Here is a 25,671-nt window from a genome sequence, read left to right on the forward strand (position 1 = left end):
TTGATTCCTGTCTGGGAAAGACATGGCTTGGTAGTTCGGACTGGACTGTTCCCATGAGGCACAGGGTCAGAGCTGATTTGCATATAGCCAGTGTCTGACCCAGGGTGGTGTGGAGTGCAAACAAACAATGGAGTTAGGCCCAGATCCTTGTACTGGGGTGAATGTATGACATTGTTCTACATTCTGTCCATCAACTGTGTTTTTTGCAATTTTTCACCCCGAGTGTGCTGGGTATGCTCAGACGTGAGTCCCAGGCTCTCCACACCACTGGAGTCAAGCTATCCAGGCTGATGAAGGCTGATAGCCAGAAACCGGTCCTTGGATGCTTGATTCCTGTCTGGGAAAGACATGGCTTGGTAGTTCGGACTGGACTGTTCCCATGAGGCACAGGGCCAGAGCTGATTTGCATATAGCCAGTGTCTGACCCAGGGTGGTGTGGAGTGCAAAAAAACGATGGATTTAGGCCCAGATCCTTGTACTGGGGTGAATGTATGACATTGTTCTACATTCTGTCCATCAACTGTGTTTTTTGCAAATTTTCACCCCGAGTGTGCTGGGTATGCTCAGACGTGAGTCCCATGCTCTCCACACCACTGGAGTCAAGCTATCCAGGCTGATGAAGGCTGATAGCCAGAAACCGGTCCTTGGATGCTTGATTCCTGTCTGGGAAAGACATGGCTTGGTAGTTCGGACTGGACTGTTCCCATGAGGCACAGGGTCAGAGCTGATTTGCATATAGCCAGTGTCTGACCCAGGGTGGTGTGGAGTGCAAACAAACGATGGAGTTAGGCCCAGATCCTTGTACTGGGGTGAATGTATGACATTGTTCTACATTCTGTCCATCAACTGTGTTTTTTGCAATTTTTCACCCCGAGTGTGCTGGGTATGCTCAGACGTGAGTCCCAGGCTCTCCACACCACTGGAGTCAAGCTATCCAGGCTGATGAAGGCTGATAGCCAGAAACCGGTCCTTGGATGCTTGATTCCTGTCTGGGAAAGACATGGCTTGGTAGTTCGGACTGGACTGTTCCCATGAGGCACAGGGCCAGAGCTGATTTGCATATAGCCAGTGTCTGACCCAGGGTGGTGTGGAGTGCAAAAAAACGATGGATTTAGGCCCAGATCCTTGTACTGGGGTGAATGTATGACATTGTTCTACATTCTGTCCATCAACTGTGTTTTTTGCAATTTTTCACCCCGAGTGTGCTGGGTATGCTCAGACGTGAGTCCCAGGCTCTCCACACCACTGGAGTCAAGCTATCCAGGCTGATGAAGGCTGATAGCCAGAAACCGGTCCTTGGATGCTTGATTCCTGTCTGGGAAAGACATGGCTTGGTAGTTCGGACTGGACTGTTCCCATGAGGCACAGGGTCAGAGCTGATTTGCATATAGCCAGTGTCTAACCCAGGGTGGTGTGGAGTGCAAAAAAACGATGGATTTAGGCCCAGATCCTTGTACTGGGGTGAATGTATGACATTGTTCTACATTCTGTCCATCAACTGTGTTTTTTGCAATTTTTCACCCCGAGTGTGCTGGGTATGCTCAGACGTGAGTCCCAGGCTCTCCACACCACTGGAGTCAAGCTGTCCAGGCTGATGAAGGCTGATAGCCAGAAACCGGTCCTTGGATGCTTGATTCCTGTCTGGGAAAGACATGGCTTGGTAGTTCGGACTGGACTGTTCCCATGAGGCACAGGGTCAGAGCTGATTTGCATATAGCCAGTGTCTAACCCAGGGTGGTGTGGAGTGCAAAAAAACGATGGATTTAGGCCCAGATCCTTGTACTGGGGTGAATGTATGACATTGTTCTACATTCTGTCCATCAACTGTGTTTTTTGCAATTTTTCACCCCGAGTGTGCTGGGTATGCTCAGACGTGAGTCCCAGGCTCTCCACACCACTGGAGTCAAGCTATCCAGGCTGATGAAGGCTGATAGCCAAAAACCGGTCCTTGGATGCTTGATTCCTGTCTGGGAAAGACATGGCTTGGTAGTTCGGACTGGACTGTTCCCATGAGGCACAGGGTCAGAGCTGATTTGCATATAGCCAGTGTCTGACCCAGGGTGGTGTGGAGTGCAAAAAAACGATGGATTTAGTCCCAGATCCTTGTACTGGGGTGAATGTATGACATTGTTCTACATTCTGTCCATCAACTGTGTTTTTTGCAATTTTTCACCCCGAGTGTGCTGGGTATGCTCAGACGTGAGTCCCATGCTCTCCACACCACTGGAGTCAAGCTATCCAGGCTGATGAAGGCTGATAGCCAGAAACCGGTCCTTGGATGCTTGATTCCTGCCTGGGAAAGACATGGCTTGGTAGTTTGGACTGGACTGTTCCCATGAGGCACAGGGTCAGAGCTGATTTGCATATAGCCAGTGTCTGACCAAGGGTGGTGTGGAGTGCAAAAAAACGATGGATTTAGGCCCAGATCCTTGTACTGGGGTGAATGTATGACATTGTTCTACATTCTGTCCATCAACTGTGTTTTTTGCAATTTTTCACCCCGAGTGTGCTGGGTATGCTCAGACGTGAGTCCCAGGCTCTCCACACCACTGGAGTCAAGCTATCCAGGCTGATGAATGCTGATAGCCAGAAACCGGTCCTTGGATGCTTGATTCCTGTCTGGGAAAGACATGGCTTGGTAGTTCAGACTGGACTGTTCCCATGAGGCACAGGGTCAGAGCTGATTTGCATATAGCCAGTGTCTGACCCAGGGTGGTGTGGAGTGCAAAAAAATGATGGATTTAGGCCCAGATCCTTGTATTGGGGTGAATATATGACATTGTTCTACATTCTGTCCATCAGCTGTGTTTTTTGCAATTTTTCACCCCGAGTGTGCTGGGTATGCTGAGACGTGAGTCCCAGGCTCTCCACACCACTGGAGTCAAGCTATCCAGGCTGATGAAGGCTGATAGCCAGAAACCGGTCCTTGGATGCTTGATTCCTGTCTGGGAAAGACATGGCTTGGTAGTTCGGACTGGACTGTTCCCATGAGGCACATGGTCAGAGCTGATTTGCATATAGCCAGTGTCTGACCCAGGGTGGTGTGGAGTGCAAAAAAACGATGGATTTAGGCCCAGATCCTTGTACTGGGGTGAATGTATGACATTGTTCTACATTCTGTCCATCAACTGTGTTTTTTGCAATTTTTCACCCCGAGTGTGCTGGGTATGCTCAGACGTGAGTCCCAGGCTCTCCACACCACTGGAGTCAAGCTATCCAGGCTGATGAAGGCTGATAGCCAGAAACCGGTCCTTGGATGCTTGATTCCTATCTGGGAAAGACATGGCTTGGTAGTTCGGACTGGACTGTTCCCATGAGGCACAGGGTCAGAGCTGATTTGCATATATCCAGTGTCTGACCCAGGGTGGTGTGGAGTGCAAAAAAACGATGGATTTAGGCCCAGATCCTTGTACTGGGGTGAATGTATGACATTGTTCTACATTCTGTCCATCAACTGTGTTTTTTGCAAATTTTCACCCCGAGTGTGCTGGGTATGCTCAGACGTGAGTCCCATGCTCTCCACACCACTGGAGTCAAGCTATCCAGGCTGATGAAGGCTGATAGCCAGAAACCGGTCCTTGGATGCTTGATTCCTGTCTGGGAAAGACATGGCTTGGTAGTTCGGACTGGACTGTTCCCATGAGGCACAGGGTCAGAGCTGATTTGCATATAGCCAGTGTCTGACCCAGGGTGGTGTGGAGTGCAAACAAACGATGGAGTTAGGCCCAGATCCTTGTACTGGGGTGAATGTATGACATTGTTCTACATTCTGTCCATCAACTGTGTTTTTTGCAATTTTTCACCCCGAGTGTGCTGGGTATGCTCAGACGTGAGTCCCAGGCTCTCCACACCACTGGAGTCAAGCTATCCAGGCTGATGAAGGCTGATAGCCAGAAACCGGTCCTTGGATGCTTGATTCCTGTCTGGGAAAGACATGGCTTGGTAGTTCGGACTGGACTGTTCCCATGAGGCACAGGGTCAGAGCTGATTTGCATATAGCCAGTGTCTAACCCAGGGTGGTGTGGAGTGCAAAAAAACGATGGATTTAGGCCCAGATCCTTGTACTGGGGTGAATGTATGACATTGTTCTACATTCTGTCCATCAACTGTGTTTTTTGCAATTTTTCACCCCGAGTGTGCTGGGTATGCTCAGACGTGAGTCCCAGGCTCTCCACACCACTGGAGTCAAGCTGTCCAGGCTGATGAAGGCTGATAGCCAGAAACCGGTCCTTGGATGCTTGATTCCTGTCTGGGAAAGACATGGCTTGGTAGTTCGGACTGGACTGTTCCCATGAGGCACAGGGTCAGAGCTGATTTGCATATAGCCAGTGTCTAACCCAGGGTGGTGTGGAGTGCAAAAAAACGATGGATTTAGGCCCAGATCCTTGTACTGGGGTGAATGTATGACATTGTTCTACATTCTGTCCATCAACTGTGTTTTTTGCAATTTTTCACCCCGAGTGTGCTGGGTATGCTCAGACGTGAGTCCCAGGCTCTCCACACCACTGGAGTCAAGCTATCCAGGCTGATGAAGGCTGATAGCCAAAAACCGGTCCTTGGATGCTTGATTCCTGTCTGGGAAAGACATGGCTTGGTAGTTCGGACTGGACTGTTCCCATGAGGCACAGGGTCAGAGCTGATTTGCATATAGCCAGTGTCTGACCCAGGGTGGTGTGGAGTGCAAAAAAACGATGGATTTAGTCCCAGATCCTTGTACTGGGGTGAATGTATGACATTGTTCTACATTCTGTCCATCAACTGTGTTTTTTGCAATTTTTCACCCCGAGTGTGCTGGGTATGCTCAGACGTGAGTCCCATGCTCTCCACACCACTGGAGTCAAGCTATCCAGGCTGATGAAGGCTGATAGCCAGAAACCGGTCCTTGGATGCTTGATTCCTGCCTGGGAAAGACATGGCTTGGTAGTTTGGACTGGACTGTTCCCATGAGGCACAGGGTCAGAGCTGATTTGCATATAGCCAGTGTCTGACCAAGGGTGGTGTGGAGTGCAAAAAAACGATGGATTTAGGCCCAGATCCTTGTACTGGGGTGAATGTATGACATTGTTCTACATTCTGTCCATCAACTGTGTTTTTTGCAATTTTTCACCCCGAGTGTGCTGGGTATGCTCAGACGTGAGTCCCAGGCTCTCCACACCACTGGAGTCAAGCTATCCAGGCTGATGAATGCTGATAGCCAGAAACCGGTCCTTGGATGCTTGATTCCTGTCTGGGAAAGACATGGCTTGGTAGTTCAGACTGGACTGTTCCCATGAGGCACAGGGTCAGAGCTGATTTGCATATAGCCAGTGTCTGACCCAGGGTGGTGTGGAGTGCAAAAAAATGATGGATTTAGGCCCAGATCCTTGTATTGGGGTGAATATATGACATTGTTCTACATTCTGTCCATCAGCTGTGTTTTTTGCAATTTTTCACCCCGAGTGTGCTGGGTATGCTCAGACGTGAGTCCCAGGCTCTCCACACCACTGGAGTCAAGCTATCCAGGCTGATGAAGGCTGATAGCCAGAAACCGGTCCTTGGATGCTTGATTCCTGTCTGGGAAAGACATGGCTTGGTAGTTCGGACTGGACTGTTCCCATGAGGCACAGGGTCAGAGCTGATTTGCATATAGCCAGTGTCTGACCCAGGGTGGTGTGGAGTGCAAAAAAACGATGGATTTAGGCCCAGATCCTTGTACTGGGGTGAATGTATGACATTGTTCTACATTCTGTCCATCAACTGTGTTTTTTGCAATTTTTCACCCCAAGTGTGCTGGGTATGCTCAGACGTGAGTCCCAGGCTCTCCACACCACTGGAGTCAAGCTATCCAGGCTGATGAAGGCTGATAGCCAGAAACCGGTCCTTGGATGCTTGATCCCTGTCTGGGAAAGACATGGCTTGGTAGTTCGGACTGGACTGTTCCCATGAGGCACAGGGTCAGAGCTGATTTGCATATAGCCAGTGTCTGACCCAGGGTGGTGTGGAGTGCAAAAAAACGATGGATTTAGGCCCAGATCCTTGTACTGGGGTGAATGTATGACATTGTTCTATATTCTGTCCATCAACTGTGTTTTTTGCAATTTTTTACCCCGAGTGTGCTGGGTATGCTCAGACGTGAGTCCCAGGCTCTCCACACCACTGGAGTCAAGCTATCCAGGCTGATGAATGCTGATAGCCAGAAACCGGTCCTTGGATGCTTGATTCCTGTCTGGGAAAGACATGGCTTGGTAGTTCGGACTGGACTGTTCCCATGAGGCACAGGGTCAGAGCTGATTTGCATATAGCCAGTGTCTGACCCAGGGTGGTGTGGAGTGCAAAAAAATGATGGATTTAGGCCCAGATCCTTGTACTGGGGTGAATATATGACATTGTTCTACATTCTGTCCATCAGCTGTGTTTTTTGCAATTTTTCACCCCGAGTGTGCTGGGTATGCTCAGACGTGAGTCCCAGGCTCTCCACACCACTGGAGTCAAGCTATCCAGGCTGATGAAGGCTGATAGCCAGAAACCGGTCCTTGGATGCTTGATTCCTGTCTGGGAAAGACATGGCTTGGTAGTTCGGACTGGACTGTTCCCATGAGGCACAGGGTCAGAGCTGATTTGCATATAGCCAGTGTCTGACCCAGGGTGGTGTGGAGTGCAAAAAAACGATGGATTTAGGCCCAGATCCTTGTACTGGGGTGAATGTATGACATTGTTCTACATTCTGTCCATCAACTGTGTTTTTTGCAATTTTTCACCCCAAGTGTGCTGGGTATGCTCAGACGTGAGTCCCAGGCTCTCCACACCACTGGAGTCAAGCTATCCAGGCTGATGAAGGCTGATAGCCAGAAACCGGTCCTTGGATGCTTCATTCCTGTCTGGGAAAGACATGGCTTGGTAGTTCGGACTGGACTGTTCCCATGAGGCACAGGGTCAGAGCTGATTTGCATATAGCCAGTGTCTGACCCAGGGTGGTGTGGAGTGCAAAAAAACGATGGATTTAGGCCCAGATCCTTGTACTGGGGTGAATGTATGACATTGTTCTACATTCTGTCCATCAACTGTGTTTTTTGCAATTTTTCACCCAGAGTGTGCTGGGTATGCTCAGACGTGAGTCTCAGGCTCTCCACACCACTGGAGTCAAGCTATCCAGGCTGATGAAGGCTGATAGCCAGAAACCGGTCCTTGGATGCTTCATTCCTGTCTGGGAAAGACATGGCTTGGTAGTTCGGACTGGACTGTTCCCATGAGGCACAGGGTCAGAGCTGATTTGCATATAGCCAGTGTCTGACCCAGGGTGGTGTGGAGTGCAAAAATCGATGGATTTAGGCCCAGATCCTTGTACTGGGGTGAATGTATGACATTGTTCTACATTCTGTCCATCAACTGTGTTTTTTGCAATTTTTCACCCCGAGTGTGCTGGGTATGCTCAGACGTGAGTCCCAGGCTCTCCACACCACTGGAGTCAAGCTATCCAGGCTGATGAAGGCTGATAGCCAGAAACCGGTCCTTGGATGCTTGATTCCTGTCTGGGAAAGACATGGCTTGGTAGTTCGGACTGGACTGTTCCCATGAGGCACAGGGTCAGAGCTGATTTGCATATAGCCAGTGTCTGACCCAGGGTGGTGTGGAGTGCAAAAAAACGATGGATTTAGGCCCAGGTCCTTGTACTGGGGTGAATGTATGACATTGTTCTACATTCTGTCCATCAACTGTGTTTTTTGCAATTTTTCACCCCGAGTGTGCTGGGTATGCTCAGACGTGAGTCCCAGGCTCTCCACACCACTGGAGTCAAGCTATCCAGGCTGATGAAGGCTGATAGCCAGAAACCGGTCCTTGGATGCTTGATTCCTGTCTGGGAAAGACATGGCTTGGTAGTTCGGACTGGACTGTTCCCATGAGGCACAGGGTCAGAGCTGATTTGCATATAGCCAGTGTCTAACCCAGGGTGGTGTGGAGTGCAAAAAAACGATGGATTTAGGCCCAGATCCTTGTACTGGGGTGAATGTATGACATTGTTCTACATTCTGTCCATCAACTGTGTTTTTTGCAATTTTTCACCCCGAGTGTGCTGGGTATGCTCAGACGTGAGTCCCAGGCTCTCCACACCACTGGAGTCAAGCTATCCAGGCTGATGAAGGCTGATAGCCAGAAACCGGTCCTTGGATGCTTGATTCCTGTCTGGGAAAGACATGGCTTGGTAGTTCGGACTGGACTGTTCCAATGAGGCACAGGGTCAGAGCTGATTTGCATATAGCCAGTGTCTGACCCAGGGTGGTGTGGAGTGCAAAAAACGATGGATTTAGGCCCAGATCCTTGTACTGGGGTGAATGTATGACATTGTTCTACATTCTGTCCATCAACTGTGTTTTTTGCAATTTTTCACCCCGAGTGTGCTGGGTATGCTCAGACGTGAGTCCCAGGCTCTCCACACCACTGGAGTCAAGCTATCCAGGCTGATGAAGGCTGATAGCCAGAAACCGGTCCCAGGATGCTTGATTCCTGTCTGGGAAAGACATGGCTTGGTAGTTCGGACTGGACTGTTCCCATGAGGCAGAGGGTCAGAGCTGATTTGCATATAGCCAGTGTCTGACCCAGGGTGGTGTGGAGTGCAAAAAAACGATGGATTTAGGCCCAGATCCTTGTACTGGGGTGAATGTATGACATTGTTCTACATTCTGTCCATCAACTGTGTTTTTTGCAATTTTTCACCCCCGAGTGTGCTGGGTATGCTCAGACGTGAGTCCCAGGCTCTCCACACCACTGGAGTCAAGCTATCCAGGCTGATGAAGGCTGATAGCCAGAAACCGGTCCTTGGATGCTTGATTCCTGCCTGGGAAAGACATGGCTTGGTAGTTCGGACTGGACTGTTCCCATGAGGCACAGGGTCAGAGCTGATTTGCATATAGCCAGTGTCTGACCCAGGGTGGTGTGGAGTGAAAAAAAACGATGGATTTAGGCCCAGATCCTTGTACTGGGGTGAATGTATGACATTGTTCTACATTCTGTCCATCAACTGTGTTTTTTGCAATTTTTCACCCCGAGTGTGCTGGGTATGCTCAGACGTGAGTCCCAGGCTCTCCACACCACTGGAGTCAAGCTATCCAGGCTGATGAAGGCTGATAGCCAGAAACCGGTCCTTGGATGCTTGATTCCTGTCTGGGAAAGACATGGCTTGGTAGTTTGGACTGGACTGTTCCCATGAGGCACAGGGTTAGAGCTGATTTGCATATAGCCAGTGTCTGACCCAGGGTGGTGTGGAGTGCAAATAAACGATGGATTTAGGCCCAGATCCTTGTACTGGGGTGAATGTATGACATTGTTCTACATTCTGTCCATTAGGGTTCCCTAAGCAAGCGCCGGGACACCTGCTTTGCGGGTAGCTGTGCGCTATATAAGCTCAACTACATTTACATTTACATTTACATTTAACTGTGTTTTTTGCAATTTTTCACCCCGAGTGTGCTGGATATGCTCAGACGTGAGTCCCAGGCTCTCCACACCACTGGAGTCAAGCTATCCAGGCTGATGAAGGCTGATGAAGGCTGATAGCCAGAAACCGGTCCTTGGATGCTTGATTCCTGTCTGGGAAAGACATGGCTTGGTAGTTCGGACTGGACTGTTCCCATGAGGCACAGGGTCAGAGCTGATTTGCATATAGCCAGTGTCTGACCCAGGGTGGTGTGGAGTGCAAAAAAAACGATGGAGTTAGGCCCAGATCCTTGTACTGGGGTGAATGTATGACATTGTTCTACATTCTGTCCATCAACTGTGTTTTTTGCAATTTTTCACCCCGAGTGTGCTGGGTATGCTCAGACGTGAGTCCCAGGCTCTCCACACCACTGGAGTCAAGCTATCCAGGCTGATGAAGGCTGATAGCCAGAAACGGGTCCTTGGATGCTTGATTCCTGTCTGGGAAAGACATGGCTTGGTAGTTCGGACTGGACTGTTCCCATGAGGCACAGGGTCAGAGCTGATTTTCATATAGCCAGTGTCTGACCCAGGGTGGTGTGGAGTGCAAAAAATGATGGATTTAGGCCCAGATCCTTGTACTGGGGTGAATGTATGACATTGTTCTACATTCTGTCCATCAACTGTGTTTTTTGCAATTTTTCACCCCGAGTGTGCTGGGTATGCTCAGACGTGAGTCCCAGGCTCTCCACACCACTGGAGTCAAGCTATCCAGGCTGATGAAGGCTGATAGCCAGAAACCGGTCCTTGGATGCTTGATTCCTGTCTGGGAAAGACATGGCTTGGTAATTCGGACTGGACTGTTCCCATGAGGCACAGGGTCAGAGCTGATTTGCATATAGCCAGTGTCTGACCCAGGGTGGTGTGGAGTGCAAAAAAACGATGGATTTAGGCCCAGATCCTTGTACTGGGGTGAATGTATGACATTGTTCTACATTCTGTCCATCAACTGTGTTTTTTGCAATTTTTCACCCCGAGTGTGCTGGGTATGCTCAGACGTGAGTCCCAGGCTCTCCACACCACTGGAGTCAAGCTATCCAGGCTGATGAAGGCTGATAGCCAGAAACCGGTCCTTGGATGCTTGATTCCTGCCTGGGAAAGACATGGCTTGGTAGTTCGGACTGGACTGTTCCCATGAGGCACAGGGTCAGAGCTGATTTGCATATAGCCAGTGTCTGACCGAGGGTGGTGTGGAGTGCAAAAAAACGATGGATTTAGGCCCAGATCCTTGTACTGGGGTGAATGTATGACATTGTTCTACATTCTGTCCATCAACTGTGTTTTTTGCAATTTTTCACCCCGAGTGTGCTGGGTATGCCCAGACGTGAGTCCCAGGCTCTCCACACCACTGGAGTCAAGCTATCCAGGCTGATGAAGGCTGATAGCCAGAAACCGGTCCTTGGATGCTTGATTCCTGTCTGGGAAAGACATGGCTTGGTAGTTCGGACTGGACTGTTCCCATGAGGCACAGGGTCAGAGCTGATTTGCATATAGCCAGTGTCTGACCCAGGGTGGTGTGGAGTGCAAAAAAACGATGGATTTAGGCCCAGATCCTTGTACTGGGGTGAATGTATGACATTGTTCTACATTCTGTCCATCAACTGTGTTTTTTGCAATTTTTCACTTCGAGTGTGCTGGGTATGCTCAGACGTGAGTCCCAGGCTCTCCACACCACTGGAGTTAAGCTATCCAGGCTGATGAAGGCTGATAGCCAGAAACCGGTCCTTGGATGCTTGATTCCTGTCTGGGAAAGACATGGCTTGGTAGTTCGGAGTGGACTGTTCCCATGAGGCACAGGGTCAGAGCTGATTTGCATATAGCCAGTGTCTGACCCAGGGTGGTGTGGAGTGCAAAAAAACAATGGATTTAGGCCCAGATCCTTGTACTGGGGTGAATGTATGACATTGTTCTACATTCTGTCCATCAACTGTGTTTTTTGCAATTTTTCACCCCGAGTGTGCTGGGTATGCTCAGACGTGAGTCCCAGGCTCTCCACACCACTGGAGTCAAGCTATCCAGGCTGATGAAGGCTGATAGCCAGAAACCGGTCCTTGGATGCTTGATTCCTGTCTGGGAAAGACATGGCTTGGTAGTTCGGACTGGACTGTTCCCATGAGGCACAGGGTCAGAGCTGATTTGCATATAGCCAGTGTCTGACCCAGGGTGGTGTGGAGTGCAAAAAAACGATGGATTTAGGCCCAGATCCTTGTACTGGGGTGGATGTATGACATTGTTCTACATTCTGTCCATCAACTGTGTTTTTTGCAATTTTTCCCCCCGAGTGTGCTGGGTATGCTCAGACGTGAGTCCCAGGCTCTCCACAGCACTGGAGTCAAGCTATCCAGGCTGATGAAGGCTGATAGCCAGAAACCGGTCCTTGGATGCTTGATTCCTGTCTGGGAAAGACATGGCTTGGTAGTTCGGACTGGACTGTTCCCATGAGGCACAGGGTCAGAGCTGATTTGCATATAGCCAGTGTCTGACCCAGGGTGGTGTGGAGTGCAAAAAAACGATGGATTTAGGCCCAGATCCTTGTACTGGGGTGAATGTATGGCATTGTTCTACATTCTGTCCATCAACTGTGTTTTTTGCAATTTTTCACCCCGAGTGTGCTGGGTATGCTCAGACGTGAGTCCCAGGCTCTCCACACCACTTGAGTCAAGCTATCCAGGCTGATGAAGGCTGATAGCCAGAAACCGGTCCTTGGATGCTTGATTCCTGCCTGGGAAAGACATGGCTTGGTAGTTCGGACTGGACTGTTCCCATGAGGCACAGGGTCAGAGCTGATTTGCATATAGCCAGTGTCTGACCCAGGGTGGTGTGGAGTGCAAATAAACGATGGATTTAGGCCCAGATCCTTGTACTGGGGTGAATGTATGACATTGTTCTACATTCTGTCCATTAGGGTTCCCTAAGCAAGCGCCGGGACACCTGCTTTGCGGGTAGCTGTGCGCTATATAAGCTCAACTACATTTACATTTACATTTACATTTAACTGTGTTTTTTGCAATTTTTCACCCCGAGTGTGCTGGATATGCTCAGACGTGAGTCCCAGGCTCTCCACACCACTGGAGTCAAGCTATCCAGGCTGATGAAGGCTGATGAAGGCTGATAGCCAGAAACCGGTCCTTGGATGCTTGATTCCTGTCTGGGAAAGACATGGCTTGGTAGTTCGGACTGGACTGTTCCCATGAGGCACAGGGTCAGAGCTGATTTGCATATAGCCAGTGTCTGACCCAGGGTGGTGTGGAGTGCAAAAAAACGATGGATTTAGGCCCAGATCCTTGTACTGGGGTGAATGTATGACATTGTTCTACATTCTGTCCATCAACTGTGTTTTTTGCAATTTTTCACCCCGAGTGTGCTGGGTATGCTCAGACGTGAGTCCCAGGCTCTCCACACCACTGGAGTCAAGCTATCCAGGCTGATGAAGGCTGATAGCCAGAAACCGGTCCTTGGATGCTTGATTCCTGTCTGGGAAAGACATGGCTTGGTAGTTCGGACTGGACTGTTCCCATGAGGCACAGGGTCAGAGCTGATTTGCATATAGCCAGTGTCTGACCCAGGGTGGTGTGGAGTGCAAAAAAAACGATGGAGTTAGGCCCAGATCCTTGTACTGGGGTGAATGTATGACATTGTTCTACATTCTGTCCATCAACTGTGTTTTTTGCAATTTTTCACCCCGAGTGTGCTGGGTATGCTCAGACGTGAGTCCCAGGCTCTCCACACCACTGGAGTTAAGCTATCCAGGCTGATGAAGGCTGATAGCCAGAAACCGGTCCTTGGATGCTTGATTCCTGTCTGGGAAAGACATGGCTTGGTAGTTCGGAGTGGACTGTTCCCATGAGGCACAGGGTCAGAGCTGATTTGCATATAGCCAGTGTCTGACCCAGGGTGGTGTGGAGTGCAAAAAAACAATGGATTTAGGCCCAGATCCTTGTACTGGGGTGAATGTATGACATTGTTCTACATTCTGTCCATCAACTGTGTTTTTTGCAATTTTTCACCCCGAGTGTGCTGGGTATGCTCAGACGTGAGTCCCAGGCTCTCCACACCACTGGAGTCAAGCTATCCAGGCTGATGAAGGCTGATAGCCAGAAACCGGTCCTTGGATGCTTGATTCCTGTCTGGGAAAGACATGGCTTGGTAGTTCGGACTGGACTGTTCCCATGAGGCACAGGGTCAGAGCTGATTTGCATATAGCCAGTGTCTGACCCAGGGTGGTGTGGAGTGCAAAAAAACGATGGATTTAGGCCCAGATCCTTGTACTGGGGTGGATGTATGACATTGTTCTACATTCTGTCCATCAACTGTGTTTTTTGCAATTTTTCCCCCCGAGTGTGCTGGGTATGCTCAGACGTGAGTCCCAGGCTCTCCACAGCACTGGAGTCAAGCTATCCAGGCTGATGAAGGCTGATAGCCAGAAACCGGTCCTTGGATGCTTGATTCCTGTCTGGGAAAGACATGGCTTGGTAGTTCGGACTGGACTGTTCCCATGAGGCACAGGGTCAGAGCTGATTTGCATATAGCCAGTGTCTGACCCAGGGTGGTGTGGAGTGCAAAAAAACGATGGATTTAGGCCCAGATCCTTGTACTGGGGTGAATGTATGGCATTGTTCTACATTCTGTCCATCAACTGTGTTTTTTGCAATTTTTCACCCCGAGTGTGCTGGGTATGCTCAGACGTGAGTCCCAGGCTCTCCACACCACTTGAGTCAAGCTATCCAGGCTGATGAAGGCTGATAGCCAGAAACCGGTCCTTGGATGCTTGATTCCTGCCTGGGAAAGACATGGCTTGGTAGTTCGGACTGGACTGTTCCCATGAGGCACAGGGTCAGAGCTGATTTGCATATAGCCAGTGTCTGACCCAGGGTGGTGTGGAGTGCAAATAAACGATGGATTTAGGCCCAGATCCTTGTACTGGGGTGAATGTATGACATTGTTCTACATTCTGTCCATTAGGGTTCCCTAAGCAAGCGCCGGGACACCTGCTTTGCGGGTAGCTGTGCGCTATATAAGCTCAACTACATTTACATTTACATTTACATTTAACTGTGTTTTTTGCAATTTTTCACCCCGAGTGTGCTGGATATGCTCAGACGTGAGTCCCAGGCTCTCCACACCACTGGAGTCAAGCTATCCAGGCTGATGAAGGCTGATGAAGGCTGATAGCCAGAAACCGGTCCTTGGATGCTTGATTCCTGTCTGGGAAAGACATGGCTTGGTAGTTCGGACTGGACTGTTCCCATGAGGCACAGGGTCAGAGCTGATTTGCATATAGCCAGTGTCTGACCCAGGGTGGTGTGGAGTGCAAAAAAACGATGGATTTAGGCCCAGATCCTTGTACTGGGGTGAATGTATGACATTGTTCTACATTCTGTCCATCAACTGTGTTTTTTGCAATTTTTCACCCCGAGTGTGCTGGGTATGCTCAGACGTGAGTCCCAGGCTCTCCACACCACTGGAGTCAAGCTATCCAGGCTGATGAAGGCTGATAGCCAGAAACCGGTCCTTGGATGCTTGATTCCTGTCTGGGAAAGACATGGCTTGGTAGTTCGGACTGGACTGTTCCCATGAGGCACAGGGTCAGAGCTGATTTGCATATAGCCAGTGTCTGACCCAGGGTGGTGTGGAGTGCAAAAAAAACGATGGAGTTAGGCCCAGATCCTTGTACTGGGGTGAATGTATGACATTGTTCTACATTCTGTCCATCAACTGTGTTTTTTGCAATTTTTCACCCCGAGTGTGCTGGGTATGCTCAGACGTGAGTCCCAGGCTCTCCACACCACTGGAGTCAAGCTATCCAGGCTGATGAAGGCTGATAGCCAGAAACGGGTCCTTGGATGCTTGATTCCTGTCTGGGAAAGACATGGCTTGGTAGTTCGGACTGGACTGTTCCCATGAGGCACAGGGTCAGAGCTGATTTTCATATAGCCAGTGTCTGACCCAGGGTGGTGTGGAGTGCAAAAAATGATGGATTTAGGCCCAGATCCTTGTACTGGGGTGAATGTATGACATTGTTCTACATTCTGTCCATCAACTGTGTTTTTTGCAATTTTTCACCCCGAGTGTGCTGGGTATGCTCAGACGTGAGTCCCAGGCTCTCCACACCACTGGAGTCAAGCTATCCAGGCTGATGAAGGCTGATAGCCAGAAACCGGTCCTTGGATGCTTGATTCCTGTCTGGGAAAGACATGGCTTGGTAATTCGGACTGGACTGTTCCCATGAGGCACAGGGTCAGAGCTGATTTGCATATAGCCAGTGTCTGACCCAGGGTGGTGTGGAGTGCAAAAAAACGATGGATTTAGGCCCAGATCCTTGTACTGGGGTGAATGTATGACATTGTTCTACATTCTGTCCATCAACTGTGTTTTTTGCAATTTTTCACCCCGAGTGTGCTGGGTATGCTCAGACGTGAGTCCCAGGCTCTCCACACCACTGGAGTCAAGCTATCCAGGCTGATGAAGGCTGATAGCCAGAAACCGGTCCTTGGATGCTTGATTCCTGCCTGGGAAAGACATGGCTTGGTAGTTCGGACTGGACTGTTCCCATGAGGCACAGGGTCAGAGCTGATTTGCATATAGCCAGTGTCTGACCGAGGGTGGTGTGGAGTGCAAAAAAACGATGGATTTAGGCCCAGATCCTTGTACTGGGGTGAATGTATGACATTGTTCTACATTCTGTCCATCAACTGTGTTTTTTGCAATTTTTCACCCCGAGTGTGCTGGGTATGCCCAGACGTGAGTCCCAGGCTCTCCACACCACTGGAGTCAAGCTATCCAGGCTGATGAAGGCTGATAGCCAGAAACCGGTCCTTGGATGCTTGATTCCTGTCTGGGAAAGACATGGCTTGGTAGTTCGGACTGGACTGTTCCCATGAGGCACAGGGTCAGAGCTGATTTGCATATAGCCAGTGTCTGACCCAGGGTGGTGTGGAGTGCAAAAAAACGATGGATTTAGGCCCAGATCCTTGTACTGGGGTGAATGTATGACATTGTTCTACATTCTGTCCATCAACTGTGTTTTTTGCAATTTTTCACTTCGAGTGTGCTGGGTATGCTCAGACGTGAGTCCCAGGCTCTCCACACCACTGGAGTTAAGCTATCCAGGCTGATGAAGGCTGATAGCCAGAAACCGGTCCTTGGATGCTTGATTCCTGTCTGGGAAAGACATGGCTTGGTAGTTCGGAGTGGACTGTTCCCATGAGGCACAGGGTCAGAGCTGATTTGCATATAGCCAGTGTCTGACCCAGGGTGGTGTGGAGTGCAAAAAAACAATGGATTTAGGCCCAGATCCTTGTACTGGGGTGAATGTATGACATTGTTCTACATTCTGTCCATCAACTGTGTTTTTTGCAATTTTTCACCCCGAGTGTGCTGGGTATGCTCAGACGTGAGTCCCAGGCTCTCCACACCACTGGAGTCAAGCTATCCAGGCTGATGAAGGCTGATAGCCAGAAACCGGTCCTTGGATGCTTGATTCCTGTCTGGGAAAGACATGGCTTGGTAGTTCGGACTGGACTGTTCCCATGAGGCACAGGGTCAGAGCTGATTTGCATATAGCCAGTGTCTGACCCAGGGTGGTGTGGAGTGCAAAAAAACGATGGATTTAGGCCCAGATCCTTGTACTGGGGTGGATGTATGACATTGTTCTACATTCTGTCCATCAACTGTGTTTTTTGCAATTTTTCCCCCCGAGTGTGCTGGGTATGCTCAGACGTGAGTCCCAGGCTCTCCACAGCACTGGAGTCAAGCTATCCAGGCTGATGAAGGCTGATAGCCAGAAACCGGTCCTTGGATGCTTGATTCCTGTCTGGGAAAGACATGGCTTGGTAGTTCGGACTGGACTGTTCCCATGAGGCACAGGGTCAGAGCTGATTTGCATATAGCCAGTGTCTGACCCAGGGTGGTGTGGAGTGCAAAAAAACGATGGATTTAGGCCCAGATCCTTGTACTGGGGTGAATGTATGGCATTGTTCTACATTCTGTCCATCAACTGTGTTTTTTGCAATTTTTCACCCCGAGTGTGCTGGGTATGCTCAGACGTGAGTCCCAGGCTCTCCACACCACTTGAGTCAAGCTATCCAGGCTGATGAAGGCTGATAGCCAGAAACCGGTCCTTGGATGCTTGATTCCTGCCTGGGAAAGACATGGCTTGGTAGTTCGGACTGGACTGTTCCCATGAGGCACAGGGTCAGAGCTGATTTGCATATAGCCAGTGTCTGACCCAGGGTGGTGTGGAGTGCAAAAAAACAATGGATTTAGGCCCAGATCCTTGTACTGGGGTGAATGTATGACATTGTTCTACATTCTGTCCATCAACTGTGTTTTTTGCAATTTTTCACCCCGAGTGTGCTGGGTATGCTCAGACGTGAGTCCCAGGCTCTCCACACCACTGGAGTCAAGCTATCCAGGCTGATGAAGGCTGATAGCCAGAAACCGGTCCTTGGATGCTTGATTCCTGTCTGGGAAAGACATGGCTTGGTAGTTCGGACTGGACTGTTCCCATGAGGCACAGGGTCAGAGCTGATTTGCATATAGCCAGTGTCTGACCCAGGGTGGTGTGGAGTGCAAAAAAACGATGGATTTAGGCCCAGATCCTTGTACTGGGGTGGATGTATGACATTGTTCTACATTCTGTCCATCAACTGTGTTTTTTGCAATTTTTCCCCCCGAGTGTGCTGGGTATGCTCAGACGTGAGTCCCAGGCTCTCCACAGCACTGGAGTCAAGCTATCCAGGCTGATGAAGGCTGATAGCCAGAAACCGGTCCTTGGATGCTTGATTCCTGTCTGGGAAAGACATGGCTTGGTAGTTCGGACTGGACTGTTCCCATGAGGCACAGGGTCAGAGCTGATTTGCATATAGCCAGTGTCTGACCCAGGGTGGTGTGGAGAGCAAAAAAACGATGGATTTAGGCCCAGATCCTTGTACTGGGGTGAATGTATGGCATTGTTCTACATTCTGTCCATCAACTGTGTTTTTTGCAATTTTTCACCCCGAGTGTGCTGGGTATGCTCAGACGTGAGTCCCAGGCTCTCCACACCACTTGAGTCAAGCTATCCAGGCTGATGAAGGCTGATAGCCAGAAACCGGTCCTTGGATGCTTGATTCCTGCCTGGGAAAGACATGGCTTGGTAGTTCGGACTGGACTGTTCCCATGAGGCACAGGGTCAGAGCTGATTTGCATATAGCCAGTGTCTGACCCAGGGTGGTGTGGAGTGCAAAAAAATGATGGATTTAGGCCCAGATCCTTGTACTGGGGTGAATGTATGACATTGTTCTACATTCTGTCCATCAACTGTGTTTTTTGCGATTTTTCACCCCGAGTGTGCTGGGTATGCTGAGACGTGAGTCCCAGGCTCTCCACACCACTGGAGTCAAGCTATCCAGGCTGATGAAGGCTGATAGCCAGAAACCGGTCCTTGGATGCTTGATTCCTGTCTGGGAAAGACATGGCTTGGTAGTTCGGACTGGACTGTTCCCATGAGGCACAGGGTCAGAGCTGATTTGCATATAGCCAGTGTCTGACCCAGGGTGGTGTGGAGTGCAAAAAAACGATAGATTTAGGCCCAGATCCTTGTACTGGGGTAAATGTATGACATTGTTCTACATTCTGTCCATCAACTGTGTTTTTTGCAATTTTTCACCCCGAGTGTGCTGGGTATGCTCAGACGTGAGTCCCAGGCTCTCCACACCACTGGAGTCAAGCTATCCAGGCTGATGAAGGCTGATAGCCAGAAACCGGTCCTTGGATGCTTGATTCCTGCCTGGGAAAGACATGGCTTGGTAGTTCGGACTGGACTGTTCCCATGAGGCACAGGGTCAGAGCTGATTTGCATATAGCCAGTGTCTGACCGAGGGTGGTGTGGAGTGCAAAAAAACGATGGATTTAGGCCCAGATCCTTGTACTGGGGTGAATGTATGACATTGTTCTACATTCTGTCCATCAACTGTGTTTTTTGCAATTTTTCACCCCGAGTGTGCTGGGTATGCTGAGACGTGAGTCCCAGGCTCTCCACACCACTGGAGTCAAGCTATCCAGGCTGCCAGGCTGATGAAGGCTGATAGCCAGAAACTGGTCCTTGGATGCTTGATTCCTGCCTGGGAAAGACATGGCTTGGTAGTTCGGACTGGACTGTTCCCATGAGGCACAGGGTCAGAGCTGATTTGCATATAGCCAGTGTCTGACCCAGGGTGGTGTGGAGTGCAAAAAAATGATGGATTTAGGCCCAGATCCTTGTACTGGGGTGAATGTATGACATTGTTCTACATTCTGTCCATCAACTGTGTTTTTTGCAATTTTTCACCCCGAGTGTGCTGGGTATGCTGAGACGTGAGTCCCAGGCTCTCCACACCACTGGAGTCAAGCTATCCAGGCTGATGAAGGCTGATAGCCAGAAACCGGTCCTTGGATGTTTGATTCCTGTCTGGGAAAGACATGGCTTGGTAGTTCGGATTGGACTGTTCCCATGAGGCACAGGGTCAGAGCTGATTTGCATATAGCCAGTGTCTGAACCAGGGTGGTGTGGAGTGCAAAAAAATGATGGATTTAGGCCCAGATCCTTGTACTGGGGTGAATGTATGACATTGTTCTACATTCTGTCCATTAACTGTGTTTTTTGCAATTTTTCACCCCGAGTGTGCTGGGTATGCTGAGACGTGAGTCCCAGGTTTTCCACACCACTGGAGTCAAGCTATCCAGGCTGATGAAGGCTGATAGCCAGAAACCGGTCCTTGGATGCTTGATTCCTGTCTGGGAAAGACATGGCTTGGTAGTTCGGACTGGACTGTTCCCATGAGGCACAGGGTCAGAGCTGATTTGCATATAGCCAGTGTCTGACCCAGGGTGGTGTGGAGTGCAAAAAAACGATGGATTTAGGCCCAGATCCTTTTACTGGGGTGAATGTATGACATTGTTCTACATTCTGTCCATCAACTGTGTTTTTTGCAATTTTTCCCCCCGAGTGTGCTGGGTATGCTCAGACGTGAGTCCCAGGCTCTCCACAGCACTGGAGTCAAGCTATCCAGGCTGATGAAGGCTGATAGCCAGAAACCGGTCCTTGGATGCTTGATTCCTGTCTGGGAAAGACATGGCTTGGTAGTTCGGACTGGACTGTTCCATGAGGCACAGGGTCAGAGCTGATTTGCATATAGCCAGTGTCTGACCCAGGGTGGTGTGGAGTGCAAAAAAATGATGGATTTAGGCCCAGATCCTTGTACTGGGGTGAATGTATGACATTGTTCTACATTCTGTCCATCAACTGTGTTTTTTGCAATTTTTCACCCCGAGTGTGCTGGGTATGCTGAGACGTGAGTCCCAGGCTCTCCACACCACTGGAGTCAAGCTATCCAGGCTGATGAAGGCTGATAGCCAGAAACCGGTCCTTGGATGCTTGATTCCTGTCTGGGAAAGACATGGCTTGGTAGTTCGGACTGGACTGTTCCCATGAGGCACAGGGTCAGAGCTGATTTGTATATAGCCAGTGTCTGACCCAGGGTGGTGTGGAGTGCAAAAAAACGATGGATTTAGGCCCAGATCCTTGTACTGGGGTGAATGTATGACATTGTTCTACATTCTGTCCATCAACTGTGTTTTTTGCAATTTTTCACCCCGAGTGTGCTGGGTATGCTCAGACGTGAGTCCCAGGCTCTCCACACCACTGGAGTCAAGCTATCCAGGCTGATGAAGGCTGATAGCCAGAAACTGGTCCTTGGATGCTTGATTCCTGCCTGGGAAAGACATGGCTTGGTAGTTCGGACTGGACTGTTCCCATGAGGCACAGGGTCAGAGCTGATTTGCATATAGCCAGTGTCTGACCCAGGGTGGTGTGGAGTGCAAAAAAATGATGGATTTAGGCCCAGATCCTTGTACTGGGGTGAATGTATGACATTGTTCTACATTCTGTCCATCAACTGTGTTTTTTGCAATTTTTCACCCCGAGTGTGCTGGGTATGCTCAGACGTGAGTCCCAGGCTCTCCACACCACTGGAGTCAAGCTATCCAGGCTGATGAAGGCTGATAGCCAGAAACCGGTCCATGGATGCTTGATTCCTGTCTGGGAAAGACATGGCTTGGTAGTTCGGACTGGACTGTTCCCATGAGGCACAGGGTCAGAGCTGATTTGCATATAGCCAGTGTCTGACCCAGGGTGGTGTGGTGTGGAGTGCAAAAAAACGATGGATTTAGGCCCAGATCCTTGTACTGGGGTGAATGTATGACATTGTTCTACATTCTGTCCATCAACTGTGTTTTTTGCAATTTTTCACCGCGAGTGTGCTGGGTATGCTCAAACGTGAGTCCCAGGCTCTCCACACCACTGGAGTCAAGCTATCCAGGCTGATGAAGGCTGATAGCCAGAAACCGGTCCTTGGATGCTTGATTCCTGTCTGGGAAAGACATGGCTTGGTAGTTCGGACTGGGCTGTTCCCATGAGGCACAGAGTCAGAGCTGATTTGCATATAGCCAGTGTCTGACCCAGGGTGGTGTGGAGTGCAAAAAAACGATGGATTTAGGCCCAGATCCTTGTACTGGGGTGAATGTATGACATTGTTCTACATTCTGTCCATCAACTGTGTTTTTTGCAATTTTTCACCCCGAGTGTGCTGGGTATGCCCAGATGTGAGTCCCAGGCTCTCCACACCACTGGAGTCAAACTATCCAGGCTGATGAAGGCTGATAGCCAGAAACCGGTCCTTGGATGCTTGATTCCTGTCTGGGAAAGACATGGCTTGGTAGTTCGGACTGGACTGTTCCCATGAGGCACATGGTCAGAGCTGATTTGCATATAGCCAGTGTCTGACCCAGGGTGGGGTGGAGTGCAAAAAAACGATGGATTTAGGCCCGGATCCTTGTACTGGGGTGAATGTATGACACTGTTCTACATTCTGTCCATCAACTGTGTTTTTTTCAGACTGAGGGAATGTATCTTTAAACGTGTTACTCCTGTATCAAGGTCACTCTTTAGTGCAGTTATCTCAGTTTCCAGGCGGACAAGCTCCTCATTTTTAGCCTTTTTGGCAGCGGCAATCAGTGAAAGAGAATGCCCACGAATGACAGTCTTAAAAGCTTCCCACAAAGATACAGAAGAAGAAACAGACCCCACATTGTCATTAAAGTAGTGATCCACGGCTTTAACAAGTTCAGAACGGGTTTTTGGGTCACGAAAGTACCAGGGGTTAATAGGGGCCACCCTGCCCGCACTGCCCGCACCCATCGCAATCCGAAGCCACAAGGGGGAGTGATCAGAGATACCCCTGGGAAAATGGCGAACCTCATTGATGGAGGAGGATTGAGCCGATGGCATTAGAAAATAGTCTAACCTAGAAAGACTACCATGTGCCCCAGAATGGAAGGTGTACTGAAGCTGTGTAGGCTGCAACAACCGCCAGCTATCGACGAGCCCAAAGGTATCGAGGAAGTCACTCAACCACATATGGGATCTAGCCAAATCCCTGGGGGGAAAACGATCAGATGTACCAGAGACAACGGAGTTAAAATCTCCTCCGAGGATGAGAAGGCCCTCAGGCAACCCCAGTAGGACCCTTCCCAAGTCGGCATACGTGGAGGCCTGAAGGCCCGGGGGGACATATACCGAAAGTATGGACAGTGTCTTCCCTTCCCATCTACCCGTGAGCGCGGCATAGCGCCCTCTATCATCAAGTATGACTTCATCAATTTCGAGGGGGAGAGAAGACCGGATAAGAATGCCAACCCCCCTGGAACCAGAGGTGAAACCGGAGTGAGCAACTAGGCGGTATCCACGTCTATTCATGGTTCGACACGTATTCCCTATAAGATGCGTTTCCTGTAGAAGAACTACATCGGGTGAATGGCGCCTAAGGAACTGCAACACCACCCCTCGCTTTATCCTATCTCCCAACCCATTAACATTCCATGATAGTAGTCTCAACTCACCACCCCCCATCCCCAAGCAGAAGCAGAGCGCCCCAGACACAGAACCCGAAGACCGAGACAATTAAGAAAAAAACCAGTTGAATGCCTTGTGAACTAAAATAACCACACACACACCCCTCCACCCCCCCCAACTGAAACCCGTTACAACACCCCCCACCCTGCACCTCTGCGTTAGACTCGAAATCCACCCCAACTTGCAGTGTGCCTGTCGCCCCATCAAGAAACTAATCTACACAAAGAACCCCAGAGGAGGAAGAGACCCCTTCACCCCCGCCACCCTCAGGCCAATATGAAGGAAGAACTAAAGAATCATTGTCCAAACTCAGCTGGAGAAGGTGAAAAGTTCAGACGTCGGGATCCACCAGTCACTCCTGCTCCGGCAAGCCACCATCGGCTCCGCCGGGGTGCTCAGTACGATCATCCTTTTTTGGCAGAGAATCAAGCCAGTCACTGACACTGTCCGGGCGATCGAAGAAAAACGTTCGTTCCCCATACTCAATACGAAGTCTGGTCGGGAACAGCATGGCGTACTTGAGGCCCAAGTCCCGTAGCCGTCTCTTGACTCCCTGAAATCCCATTCTCTGCCTCTGAACGAACGGGGTAAAGTCCGGATAAAAGTTCACGGTGGCATTCTCGAACTTCACAGGGCCCTTGTCCCGAGAGGCTTGCAGGATGGCATCTCTATCCCTGAAGTGGAATAGTTTAGCAACAATAGGTCTCGGGGGGGCACCCGGCTGGACCTTTCCGCCAGGGATTCGATGTGCGCGCTCGACCGCAAAGAACTTAGTCAGTCCGGCGGGAGCAAGGTAGTTGGTGATCAGATCTTCCACCAGGAGGTCGGTTGCAGAAGCCTCGGGATTTTCAGGGACCCCAATAATGCGCACGTTGTTGTGACGGGCCCTGTTTTCATAGTCCTCCAGACGACGGGCCAGCACATCCCGGGAAGAACGCAGATTCCTGATCTCATTCTGAATATCCGTTACATCAGTGGTCAGGCTGGAGGTCTTCAGATCTAACGCCTTGACCCTCTCATTAGTCTTTGCCAGGTCCGCTCTAATCAGCGTAACATCCACAGCCACCGTGTCGATCTTGGAGGCAAGAGCCTCATACTGTTGCCCCATGGAGGCCTCCATGTTGGTGATAGCACTCATCACGTCTTGCAGCGACACTCCCGGTGTTGTACTGGAGGCAGCCTTAGGGTCATCAGGCGTACGGCCAACACTACTGGGGGAACCCTTCAATTGGGAGTAATGATCCATGATGTTCGTCTGGGTCTGTCCCCCTCGGTGAGGCGTCTTGATCTTGCGTTTCTCCGTCTCTGGTCTGGTGGCCATATTGGAGAAAGGACCCCTTAGGGGTCAGCGCGACCTGGTGAAAATGGCCGACCGGGATGTGGTCAAAAACAGTGAAATCGGCCAAAATCGAAGTAAACGCCACTGGTGCAGAGCAGATGGCAAAACGCCAGGAGGACACACCACGGTGTGAGAGCATCAGGCAGGGCAAAGGGTAGATCCAAGCAGCGTTTCAGCCGATCATTGCCGGGAGTAGGAAATATTGCACATTTTTACATTACACGGGGTGTCCAAGTGATGCTTGCCTATGTGTTTACTCATCCTAATACGCTTGCCACTAAGATTGCTGCTGCTATGAGGGAATGCCTTCTGCTCATGCGTCGGTCATACCCATGTGATGTGACGTACTCGCAGTTTTGGTGGGAATCTGTTGCACTTGCGCATTAGCAATAAGATGGCTGCTTTATGTTCTTACATGCCTGAAGCTTGCACCACAGATTTTTGCTATGCTGTTTGTCCTGCACTAATCCTAATGCTATAGTTAATTTAAAGTAATGGGAGTTATATAGGGATTCCTGGTATACAGTGTAATCTTTTATTTCTGTGTTCTAAATTGTTTTCCTTTACCTTTCATATATCGAATCTTTTGGGCCTGGAAGGTGCTTACTACTCCATCTTAGAAGTCCCTACTGCGCAAGTCACCATGGCAGAGGAAAGAAAACCTTGTAGCAGTGGAACCCAACCAGCTGGCAGCCACAGCTGAGATGCTCCTGGGAACGGACCTGTGACCCAGCAAGATGAAGCTGAACTGTACTGTATTTGTAACAATTGTATATGAATATTGTATTCTTCATTGTTATGTGTAAAGCACATGTCATGGGAACCCCAAATTCAATGGGCGGTCCCAGAGGATGTAAATTAGGGGCTTGAGAAAGTCTAATTCTAGTTGGTGTGATGACCTGTCCTTTCTTTTGACAAATCGAAATTGAGGATTCTTACACTTGCAACATTT

Source organism: Lissotriton helveticus, chromosome 7 (genome assembly GCF_964261635.1).
Source record: "Lissotriton helveticus chromosome 7, aLisHel1.1, whole genome shotgun sequence".
Taxonomy (NCBI): Eukaryota; Metazoa; Chordata; class Amphibia; order Caudata; family Salamandridae; genus Lissotriton; species Lissotriton helveticus.